Source organism: Halichoeres trimaculatus, unplaced genomic scaffold, assembly GCF_033239565.1.
Source record: "Halichoeres trimaculatus isolate MK-OKI-2021-1 unplaced genomic scaffold, fHalTri1.1 fHalTri1_scaffold_16, whole genome shotgun sequence".
Classification (NCBI taxonomy): Eukaryota; Metazoa; Chordata; class Actinopteri; order Labriformes; family Labridae; genus Halichoeres; species Halichoeres trimaculatus.
This window is the reverse complement of record NW_027437194.1, coordinates 18,278,228-18,290,849: the sequence shown is the minus strand read 5'-3', so window position 1 is coordinate 18,290,849 and position 12,622 is coordinate 18,278,228. Positions and strand designations below refer to the sequence as shown.

Sequence of the window (12,622 nt, the reverse complement as noted above, 5' to 3'; positions counted from 1 at the left end):
GTGTGGGTGTCTTCACATCATTAAAAACATGATATGCTGTTTAGTGAGAAACTGTGCTAAGAGGTAAGAAATTGTTTTTGTGAGAAACTTTACAAACTTCTACACCAAGTGCCATCATTTTTAGAACATGAAACTTTAACAGAATAGTTTCCTTGGCAACAATTGCTTTGCGTCGTTTGCACCTTAACTTTAAAGACATTGTTAATTAAGTATAATTTACAAGTGAAAGGGGGAGGAAAGGGGGGGGGGGGGGGTGTAGATATCTGCAGGAGTTTCTGTTGCTACATTGTTGTGAACTAAGGTGGGGTAAATATTCTGCAGACCTCTGGAGCTGGGATGCAAATTTTACAGTACTGCATTTCTTTCTTTGTCCACAGGGGGTCATAATTACATTGCAGAGAGTCATCAGTGGATTTGATCCGTATTCTGCTGTGCGTTTGGCCTTATATATATATATATATATATATATATATATATATATATATATATATATATATATATATATATATATATATATATATATATATATATATTTATATATATATATTTATATATTTATATATATTTACATGTATGGACTTGAAGACTATGATCAGGATCTGATGAAAAATTAAATCTGAAAGCAGCAACAAAGCAAATACCTCATGCACAGCTACAGTTTGTGTTTTTATCTATCTATCTATCTATCTATCTATCTATCTATCTATCTATCTATCTATCTATCTATCTATCTATCTATTTGTCAATTGATTGATCAATTGATTGATGTTTTTTTTTATTATTTATATAAAACACAGACACACATTATATACGCGTTTTCTACTTATTTTAAACTCCTGTAGTTTGATATTTGTATAATATTGTTTATACAGAGGGAGCACCGGCAAAAGTTAAATTGAATACATTCTTTTGGAAAAATACTTGGCGAATAAAGACGAATTCGATTCTGTTTTGTGATTGACAATAAACTACTTAGAGTTGTTTTTACAGCCTGTTCATGTGTTCATCAGGGGATGAAACAAAAAATCCTGGGTGATTCAATAGAAAACCCCACTCATCATTAGTTCCCTTGTCAACACGCTTTTATAATAGAAACTACTTTTCCCACAATGCCTCTCTCCTCGGTGCACGTGTCACCGCGGCCAGCAAACCGGACTGAACGTCACATTCCTGCATTCCCGTTTTCCTTTGCCTGGGACGGTGGAGTTAGCTCCCTCTAGACACCTAATCCTCTTCCCACTTCTGTCGTGGAGAAAACACACCCATGACACGGCGGTTTTGATCCCGGGAAGTGAACCCAGGTTTCTCTCACACTCACTTCGGGTAAGGATCTATCCCACTTTCAATGTGTCTGTTGGTTGAAATGCGTTAGCTAAGCTTACAATAACAGTTTCAGTTAGAAGACGCTGGAGCTCTGTCTGACCTGGTTTTGCTTTGTCCTCAGTCGACAGACCTGTTGATGCTGGAAAAGCAGCCTGATTGTCGGTTTTAGGCGCAAAAAGTGGCCTGTTGTTTACATTTGTATACAAAAGCGAGCTAACGTTAGCCCCAGCTGGTTAGCCGCAAAGCTTGCGTCACTATTGTTACCGGGTGATACGCGGGCGGACATGCGAGGGTGTGGAAGCGCCTCCAGATGTGGCTTTGTTTCTCTGACAGGGGTATTATGTGGATACTGTACATACCTGGCTTATTACACTCCATGTCTAACGGAGACATACAGTGCTTTCATCCCAGACAGCATGGGCGTGGTTACAGGAGTGAAACAGAGAGGAGTACTACAGCTTATTCTGCAAATGAATGACTATAGTCGGATGTTAGGGTCTTTTCTGCAATCAGCTTGGTTTTAGTTATGTTTGACTCTCCCGGCAGGACAGGAATGACAGAAATAGCCTTTTTCAAAATGTACCAGTATGCCAGCCTGCTCTGGAAAGGAGCTGAGGTTGCAGCAGATCAGCAGCATGTCAGCTGTTGACCCTATCAACAAAGAGGGGATCACAACTGCTGCTGGCCTGTGTCAGGGCTGGATGCGTCGATAACACAGACAATCAATCATTTATTTTGAAATACAAAGCCCATACCTTTAGTATTTTCAAGGTGCTGAAGAATTAAGATGTAATCCACTTTCAGTTACTTTTGGATTAATCAATCTGGTCACTTTAACATTGTATATGGTTATAAATAACTCTTGAGCCTACAAACTTCCAAAAAGGAGACATCTAACTCGTGGGAGTCATGACTGGTGGCTTTATTCAAGTCAAGTTTGCTCATAACATTCCTTGGATTCCTTCTCTGCACAGACTGATGGGATCAGAGTGACTTTGTGGAGGTAAAAGAATGTTTGCCAGCCACCACAGGTCATAACAGAAATCCTCCTGAATGCAATGAGACAGGACTTGCCACATTAAACATAAACAAAAAACTGTTTGATTTAAAGCTGGTACACAGTTTCTTCATTGAAGTGTGGGAATTATCTGCTATAGGGAAATCATGTGTCTTTGAATGAAGTATACCTGTTAACTCAGTGTGATCATTGCTGTTGCCTCTCAACATGAAGTGCATGATTATTCATGAAGTTGAGTTGAGCTGCTCATCAGGTTCTGCCTGTGTCTCATCCTGTAACCAGTGCCCATTGTGTTATTTGAATTGGTGTGTCTGCCACCTGATATTAAAAGTTATGTAAGAACTAATTTGCCTATTGTGATCCCCATCCTCTCAGACATGTTTGTTATTTAGAAGTATTTCTTTTGTTAATTACATGTTGCTACTTAATGTGTTTTGACTTTATAACTGCTAGAATTTACTTGACATCAGTAGAATGTTTGTCGCTGCATGTGGTGACATGTTTGAGAGTGACTGAATGCTGTTGCTAGAGCATAGGCTTGTGCTTGCTGGAAATTATGGGGTTCTTATAGAAGTTTATGTGCAGATACAAGAATGTAAGAGAGGGCTTAACACTTACTCCTCCCAACCAACTGCAAACACAACTAGTCACTTGTTTGTTTCTGAAAAGGCACTCTGTAGCCAATCACTGGTGGTCATCATATCGTAAATGCTGACTCAACCTCATTTTGGATCAATCAAGATAAAGACAAAGAGCAGGGCTGCACCAAAACGGTTTTTGTGTTGGTTATTGGTCTGACTTAAAAAGAGAAATCCGATATCAGTGATAAAGAGCAGATCTATAGGACGGATCTATTCAATTCAGTTCTATGCTCTTCTGTGTTTAGCAACACCAATAGGTATGTGCATTTGTGCTAGGCAGAACTGAGATATCACGGAAGAAGATAACCAAACAAAAAAAAAGGTAAGAACATCAGTATCAGCAGATATTTAATGCTAAAAAGTTGCTAGGGCAGAGAATGCTGACATCACAACTTTTTATAATTCCATCAAATAATAATACAGTAAGTTTGAATAGATATATAATTTTTTTATTTTGCGTATGCAAAGTTATAAAAGCCTGAAGTTGCTAAAAAATAATTCTCAGTGTCATCAGGAAATAAAGAAACAGAGAATGTTAAATTGGTACTGGTATCAGATCATTATTAGCATCAGTCGATACCAAAGCACAGGTTTCAGGATAGGTGTCCAAGAACTTTGCAATTGGAGCAGGTCATCAGCTTCCTGACAAACAGTTATAACTTGTAAGGTTTTGCATTAGTTTTAAGCTTTTACTTTTTTTTTTATTTCTTTTGACTTTTTTTCAATTTCAGTTTGGTCTTAATTTGTTCCTAAAGTGGTTTTCCTTGTTAATTTTTTAAAATAGTTTCTTATAGTTTAGTTTTTCTTAGTTGAAGGGCCAATCCCAATTGTCATTCTTACCCCTTCCCCTTGGTCTTACAGAGAATAGGGACACCCCTTCACTACACACCCAAAACAAAGGACTTAAGAGTAACACAAGGGTAGACTTGGGCTGTGTCCGAAATGGCATACTAACGTACTACTCAAACTAAGTGTAACGTCAAAAATAGTATGTAGTGCGTTCACATTAAATAGTATGAAAAGATTGTGTGCGCGAGAAATACCTGGATGTATACTATATCGGAAAAAATTGTAAGTATGGGAGTTGGGCATACTGATCGCACTGACACGCCCCATAATGCATTGCGAGCCCCATATTTATAAACATAAACAGTGAATGAGATGACAAGATGAGAAGCAACTAAAATGGACTTAGCTCTACAGGGGCGACGAGGCGACGGATTTCGCTGTCTGCGAGCAGTGAACATTTTTTTAATTTTTTGAAGAGTGATGAATTTGTCTTGAGACCGGTGTTAGCTAAAAATCAGCCACTAGCGAACTTCCCATTTTCAAAATAAAAGCATCTTTTATTATCTCCTTGAAGTTCTTTAATGCTCTTATAAATTTGGCTCTTGTTTTGGAGCCGACCGGAAGTTTCTTCGATAGCATATTGCGCGCTTAACAGAATGTCCAAAATGTCTAAATTAAATTTGTATCCATGCGTTTTATGGCCCAAATGTCCACATTTTGGTATTCTACGTGATGACTTTCTCGCCTAAAACGTTCTTAAACTTTCAAATGTGGAGAATCAACAGAGATATTTGATAGCCTGGTGTGCTTCCATAGACTTATGTGTGCTTCCAATTTTTGTCGTCGGAGGTTTTGAAATGCATCATGGGAAACTGAGTAGTATACTACAGTATAAATGGTTGGCACTCTAATCATACTTATAGTATGAAGTATACAGTATATACACAACGACCATGTAGTATGTAGTACGGTAGTATGCCATTTGGGACACAGCCTTGGTTTTGGCCCTTAGGACCAATCCCAATTCTACCCCCTAGCACTTGGTTTTGCACGTGCACATGTCGGCATTCAGAGGCTATATTATGTGGCTTCTGAATACCGTAATGTTCGCCTTTTCATGATTTAGCTGTTTCGTTACTCATGTGATACAATGCATCATGGTGGCGTTTGTTTGCTGTGAGTTTGTCACCCTAATCTGACATCGGTGTATCATCAGTTTGTAAAAATGTGTTTTGTTTGGAAGTGAATACAACAGCCAGCCAGCATCGAGGGGTGATGATGTAGTTGAGATAGAGTGGCATCTCGTTTTTTTAAGAGACACATTTCTTTCCTCCCTCCCCTTGGCCTTTAAAACAGAGGGCCAAGAAAAAAATAATCTGTGCAGTTTTTCAACTTTTAAGTTGTGTCTTGATATCGGGGTCTATAAGGATTACCTGGCTTCAGGGGACAATGAGGGGAAGACCGTTTATATTTGCACTTCCACATTAGCTTCCTCTTTCATCACATCAAATTTCTGCTTCTATTCAGGTATATGGCTGAGATATTTTATTCATCCCTGTGATTTTTTTCTTACAGGCTTCTCACATGGTTTCTCAATGTGTCAGAGCCAAAGATATTCTAAAGCTTTGTAGCTATGCAGTGTGTGCTCAAACGCAGAGTTGCTTCATTGCTGAAGAGTCAGGTGAAAATAAATCCTCTCACAAATGAAAGTGATCCTTTGTAATCATCTTCTCTTTCAAATGTTTTGGATTGATTAATCAATAAGTTCCCCTTTATCATCAAGTCTTTTAGTGATTACATCCCAGTAAAAGCCCAATCTCATCTTGAAAGTTTACAGTGAGGCAACTGAATGCTAAAAACTGTGATTGAGTGCTTCTTTAATGTGATAACTGAGTGTGAATTCTGCCCTCAGAGGTCAACCAGGGACAGAAAATAAAAGAATGATCCCAGAGTGTCACAAACAAGCATCTAACTTAACCTCCTTTCTTTAATTAATGGGGTAATTTCAGGGTGTGTCTGTGACAGGACCTCAGTCGCACAAATACAGTTTCGTAGAATGTGGAGGTGTAAAGAAAAAAAGAAATCATGTTATAGATAGAGTGGGAGCAGCCTGCAGAAAGTGGAACACCCTGACTCAGCCTACATAGCCTCATTTCAGTGGGAGCTGCTGCTCATTATGGTGCCTGAAGGGTATGGATGAGTGAGTGGGAAATGAAGGGAGAGAAACAACAGAGGGAAACATACAGGAGCTGTTTAGGAAGAGAGGTTTCAGGAGGTAGATTTGAGTTCAGCACATGAGAGCAGCTCACATGCGTTGCATGAAAACAAGCTACTATTGGACTGTTTTTGGTCTCCATCAGAGCAGGCTTTGTTCTCGCGGTTACCTGTTTTGTCATCAACCCATGTGTTCAACCCGAACAAACCAACAACAGCCACAGCAGTTCTGCCGCACACTGCCCTTTGTTAACTCTCTTTTCACTCCTGTGTGGCTTCGAGGCCTCAGATGTTCTACCTACAACTCACACATGTTGTAAAGCCTGCGAGCCTTTCACACACTCATGATGTTTGTTTGCCAGGATTTCTGTTTGTGAGAGTGTGTGGATTTGGACAGAAAAGCATTGTTTAGCCATTGTCCCCAACAGTTCCACCGTATTGCACATGCCCAATCTGTTCCCATTAGGTCACTACAAGGGCATGGGGGCACAATGAGGCTATTGTTTTAAGTGCACATATACTGGTGGACCCCCCTCTTTGGCATGAGTTGGTGAGTTGGCGCTCGTCTGCTAGTTTCAGATACTAGATTCAGCCAACACTATGAGTAAACACTTTTACTCGCAGCAGCTTGTTACTCCAAATGAATGGGGAGGTCGTACAATCAGCTCCTTTGATATAAACCCACATTCCTTAATTTGTGTGTATTTCAGAGGGGATGCTTCGAACGCAGATGAGTTTTTGTGTTTACGTGATGCAACATGACATGAATAAGAGAGGCTTTCAATGTCCTATCTGTAAACTTTGGGTTCAGCATTTCAGTTTTACTCTGTGGGGCGTTAACACGACAATGGTCTTAGGGTGAAATGCAAAAGTATTGTTGTTTTTTGAAAACGGCCTCCAGGGAGAATTTTTCTGAAACGCTGCCGACACTGTTACTGTGTAAACAGTGAGCCGGCGTTTTCAGCTGAACTGTGACGTCACCCTTCGCTTCGCCCATGTGTATACAACTGTACAAGTAGGGCTGAACAATTAATCGATTTTAAACCGACATCGCAATGTAATAGAGTGCAATTTTCAAATCGCAAAGGCTGCAATTAGAAAAAAAAAAGTTTCATGTACACAGACCTGGAGGGAATATAGTAACTTGTACCTGTTCTCTCTTAAAACCAGCAAAAGTCAAAATGCTGTTTTTTTTCTGGCAAAAAAAAAAAAAACCCTGTGAGCTACAAAGATCCGTCCAGTAGATCGTAGATCACTTTTTTTCTGTATGGTTTGTTCCTCTTACTGACAACTGGAGGTCAGTAAAAATTTCACAGTGTTCCTTTTTCTTTTTCAATTAAGAAATGCAAAAAAGACTTGTTTAAATGCTAACAGTATCTTTTGTTGGTCAGTCATACTATAAAATGACTTAAAACTTGTGTTAAGTGAACAATACAGAAGATAAATGTCACCCCCCAAATGCTAAATCACAATCGCAACACTGGTCTAAAAAAATCGCAATTAGATTATTTTCCAAAATCATTCAGCCCTAAGTACAAGTGAACTGCTGTTACAATCGTCACAAACTACAGTGTTGTGCTTGTGCTGCTCGATCAGCTGAATCTTCAGACTTTCTTTCTACAAAATGTGCATCTGTTGTTCCACTTTTGCACTTAGTATTTACCGATACACCAGATGATCGGCTCAACTCTATTTCAGTGGAGATCTCCCAAAAGCGGTGTCTGGACAAGATAGTTATGGTGCCAACCACAGGCCCGGCATGCTCGCTACAGCATTTTCAGTAGGGATGTCCCGATACCTGGTATGGGTACTGGGCCGATACCAGCCTTTTTTCAAGGTATCAGTACTCAAGAAGGCTGCAGATACTAGCAGCAGATACTCTAGGCAAAAAAGTCTTACATCGAGCAAGTCCTCCTCCCCACTAGATGCTGCTAATTGCTGCAGTTTAACACCACTGAAAATGTGCGCCAGGTCCTGTTAGACAATATGAGTGAACCAGGAAGAGTTAACAGTTAAATTATTTTATTTTGCACTTTAGTTTACTTGAAAAATACTTAACTCTGACAGTTGTTAGTTCATTGTGCACTTCTAATATATAGTTTTTAGGGACGCACGATATTGGATTTTTGCCAATATCCGATATGCCGATATATCGAAACCCCTTTTGGCCGATACCGATAATCACAAGTTTGTTTGTTTTTTTCACTGTAAAGAAAGCTAAGTCTATCCTGTACTGGAATTTATATGTTACGCTCATTGTGACGGTCTTATTTGTTTAAGAAACACACATAAAACAAGACAAAAAACATTTGATTTTACCATAAATAAGAAATGTATTATTTTTTCAAACTCAAGACATTCAGTATTGAAATACAGAAAAATAATTTCTTTAGATCACATGAACTTTAAATGTTCAATGCATTTTTAAACATAACCAAGTTGCATTTGATTATTTTAGAGCTACTGTAACAACCTGGTGACAGACACAGAGCTCTGCAGTGCAAATAAATGAAGTGCTACATTTTATTTAAGGAGCTTATTTTTCAGATGGAAAATAATAATAATCCTAACTGAATAGCACCTTATCGGCTGTGCATATCGGCAGAAATTTTCATATCTGCCGTTACTGATAAACGTGTTTTTAAGCTTTTATCAGCCGATACCGATATTGTGCCGATAATATCGTGCATCCCTGATATTTTTTATTATTTAAAAAATTATTTATTATTTATAAGTGATCCGTCACTGTTAACTGAAATGTTTTGTATCAAAAGTGCTTGTAGTATCGTTACTCTGTATCGGTGAGTACTCAAGAATTAGTACTCGTTCTGGTATCGGTCTGCATAAAAAGTGGTATCAAACATCCCTAATTTTCAGTCCCTCTGTGTTTCCGAGTTGACACAGATTTTCTTCACTGTGTTTTAGCATTTGCAGATGAAACGTTATCATGTAAACAGGGCCTTAATGTCTCCAGGCTTTGTGCTGGGCTTGTATCTGGTTCGGTAACAGCCTGGGAAAGTAACTCTGGAGAAACAGGAAAAGTAAGCAGGATCTGTAAAGTCATGAAGCTGTCAACTCAAACCCAAAAGCAAACCCCCTTGAAACATCTGGACATGTACAGTCAAGACCCATTGAAGCGACGGATAACCGACTTTTTAACTTCACATTTGTCAAAACATTGGATTGAATGGAAGCTGGATGGAGCCAGCCTCTAGCAACCCCTGATGCACTACAGCTTTTGGCACTTCTGGATCAATGCCATTTCTCGTGTTTGCTTGGTTTCAGCCTGTAAGTCCAGTTTGTTTGACCATAAACTCTTGTCCCTGGCACATTTATCGTTATTTACAATGAGTAATTCAGGCAGACATGATTATCCTCTGTGTTGCTGTCTCTGTTCTGACTGAGTAAAGTAGGTGAGCGACATGATGACGTACAGCTGTGGGTTCATCCTATGTTTCTGTCCCACTCCCATAAAGAGACCACTCTGGATTATTTTTAAAACCGTGTGTGACTTTGCTAAGCCCACCAGTCAGTAGTAGACCAGATTAGCTGCATTAGCAGCTCTCCCTGCATGGGGTGAGAACATTGACTTGGCCTCCAGCTAGGGGCACTGGGTCTCATGTTGTGCTGTTTGGTCTGTCTGGATTATGGTTCTCAGGTCTTCAGTGGTTGTGTAACCACATCACGGGTTGTTAACTACTGATGGCGCTGAGCCTGTTGTATGATATGTGGTTTGTTGTTATGCTAACTACGCTGTGATGAAAGAGTCAGGATGTGGAGCTGCTTTGCTGGTTTATGGGAGTTTCAGGAAACTAGCTTTTCCCCTTTAAATCCATGCATCAGTCTGCTCCCCTATTTGGAGATCTACCCTGTCCCCTCCACAGACGGTATAGATCCGTGTCTGTCTCTGCCTCCCAAACAAAGAAACAGTGTGCCGTCTGTGCCACGCTGTGTCTGTCTGACCACTTTAATATGAGCTGCCAGGTTGCTACTGGCCTTGGGCTCTGACTTCAACCTCGAGTTACACCGTAGTACAAGCTGCTTTGCATTTTACAGGGTGTCACGTCACATAAATCTCATGGTTGAGTGCATTTTTTTATTCATCTGAATACTTTATGACAATCTTTCAGAGGCTTCTGAAGCAAAGTGTTAGTGATTATTTGATGATGTGACCTAATTTACATATTCTTAAAGCTTAAAGAAAATGTACTTGCTGGATGCAGTTTGTCATCAGCAGAGAGGCCAAAAGTGTGCAGACAGGCTTTGTTAGAACAGCTGGCAGAACTGAGGGAGGAATAGAGGGGTGGGGACAGGAAGGAGCAGGGGAGGAGTCAGGGATGTGGGATGGGTGGCTGAGAGATGTAGAGTGTGAAAGAGAAGGAGAGTGCAATGGATGGACAAAGGCCGATGATTCAGCCCACTCACAACCCACATGTTCACAGTGAGAAATGTTTGAGAACAGCAGTGCTTCATCTTCAGACATGGCTCGACAATCTTTGTCTCTCTTCTTTATTTATAAGGCCCTTTTATCACAACATGTAGCACTCTTAACATTTAGCTAATTATTTAAATAGTGGATGGCCAAATTAGATCAAATTAGTTCTTATTATCATTAGGCTTAATTCTTTTTAAGTGACACATAACAGATTTTTTTTTGCTGTTCAGATCGTAGTATTTTTTTTTCAATCTAGTTTATCAGGAAAACACGGGTTGATTTTCCTTGATTAATCCCTTATTAAACAGTTTTGTCAGTCAACCTTTGCCCAGTTATTCATTCATGATTTGTTGCTGAGAAGCACATGCAACAGACATGGTATCACAATATGTATGTCCACAACAAACCCTTTATCACAATACATGAATGCAAAAGAAACCCAACATTGGGATTTGTACTTCCACTAAAAAAATCTTTATTGTGATTAGGAATGGATACCTTTCACATGTGAAATGATAAGGTACCAATGCCCAGTACCTGGCAATCGGGACCAGTATTGTTTTTTTTTGTGTTTATGTGGTAAAAAATATCACTTTGTTTAAAAATAAAATATATATAGTTTTTCAATCTAACATATTTATTCTCTAACATAATCTCGCAATGCTGCGTTCATGTTCAGTATGGATAATGGCCTACTCTTTTACTCTCTCATACTCACAAGGATGCATTTAGGTCCCTTAACATGGTACTTGATTTTACGTGAATTGTTACCCAGTACTTTTGACAGAATTTGGTTGGTACCTTTAAAAGTACCTAATTGGGTACCCATCCCTAGTTGTGATATGTACATAAAACTCATTACCGCAATTATGCACAACAAACACATATGGTGTCTGTAAGACCGTGGTCTTGACTTTCCAGGAGTCCTTACTTTAACTGACTTAGTGTAGGTAAAGCTGACAGTTCTATATTTGTTGTCCTCTTGCTTTTGGTGGAAAAATATGCCCCTAGAAGGGTGCCGTAGCCAAGGTTGTAATAGTTAACTAAAACAAAACTAAAAACGAAAACTAGAATTTAAAATATATTGCAGTGAACTCAAACTAATAAGAAAACAAAAACGATAAGTAAACTAAAACTGTATCTTGTGTTCACAAAACTAACTGAAACTAACTAAAGTGACAGACAAAATTCCCTAAGTTACAGTTTTTGACAACATTAACAGCCTTTAGGTTTTAAATTCATCCGACACATTTTCCCAACCAATTTTAGACAGTTTTAGGAAGTTGTCAGTGCCGCACAGCACCATCATAGCGGCGTATAGGGACGAGCTTGTTTACTGCACTGACTGGCTGTGCGCTGTGCTGCAACGAAACGTAGTGGAGCAATGAATTAGAGCATCTGTTATAGTTTAATTGTTACAGAGTCCAAGTTTTTATTGTATTTGAGTCTGCCTTTATTGTAACAGAGTCCAAGTTTTTATTTATTGAAGCTCATATTGTATTGTTTTTTATAATTTATGTTAATATTATTTTATGTAATTTATGTCAACATTATATTAAATAATTGATGCTTATGTTTTTTATACTAAGTTTATATTATTTTCATGTGTTTAAGGCAGCAGCCAACATTTTGGTATCAGCATTGACTGAGCAGTGAGCTCTATGTTGGACTTGAAAATAAACAGTATGACAAAATATTTACTCTGACCTTTTTGAATCCTGTACCTGGTTAATAAGGTATGAAAAAACTAAAACTAAACTGAAACTAAGCCTTGTTGCAAAAATCCAACTAAATAAAAACTAGAGTGCCTGCTCTAAAACTAATTAAAACTAAACTGTAGTGGGAAATAAAATGTCAAAACTAACTAAAACTAAACTATAATGACAAATCCAAAACTATTATAACCTTGACCGTAGCCACCATTGAATAATTGTTTTCACTGAAATCTGGTCTGGTGTGTACTTAAGCTGACGCTTTGGCTGCAGAAGTTATACGTTTGTAACCTGCTTATGACTTTCATACCTGATATATTCAGTTAGGCCAAAACAAAAAGCTGGGTGACACATGTACCGCCATATGAGTCCAAGGTATGTTGCCACGTGTGCGAAAAACAAACAGTCACTTGAAAATTGGGATCAACGGTAAGTACTCGAGTACTGGTACCCATCCCTAATAAACACACATTTGTTATATGAGCAACAA

General features: G+C 38.8%; 1 protein-coding gene across 1 annotated transcript in view; it reads left to right on the top strand.

Annotated features, from left to right (window-relative positions):
• Positions 1–1,129: 1,129 nt before the first annotated feature.
• Positions 1,130–12,622, top strand: part of ctif (CBP80/20-dependent translation initiation factor) — a 65,118-nt gene continuing 53,625 nt past the window's right edge. The window contains exon 1 of the mRNA XM_074690344.1: positions 1,130–1,323. The gene's annotated coding sequence lies outside the window, so the exon portion shown is untranslated. The remainder of the gene's footprint in view (positions 1,324–12,622) is intronic.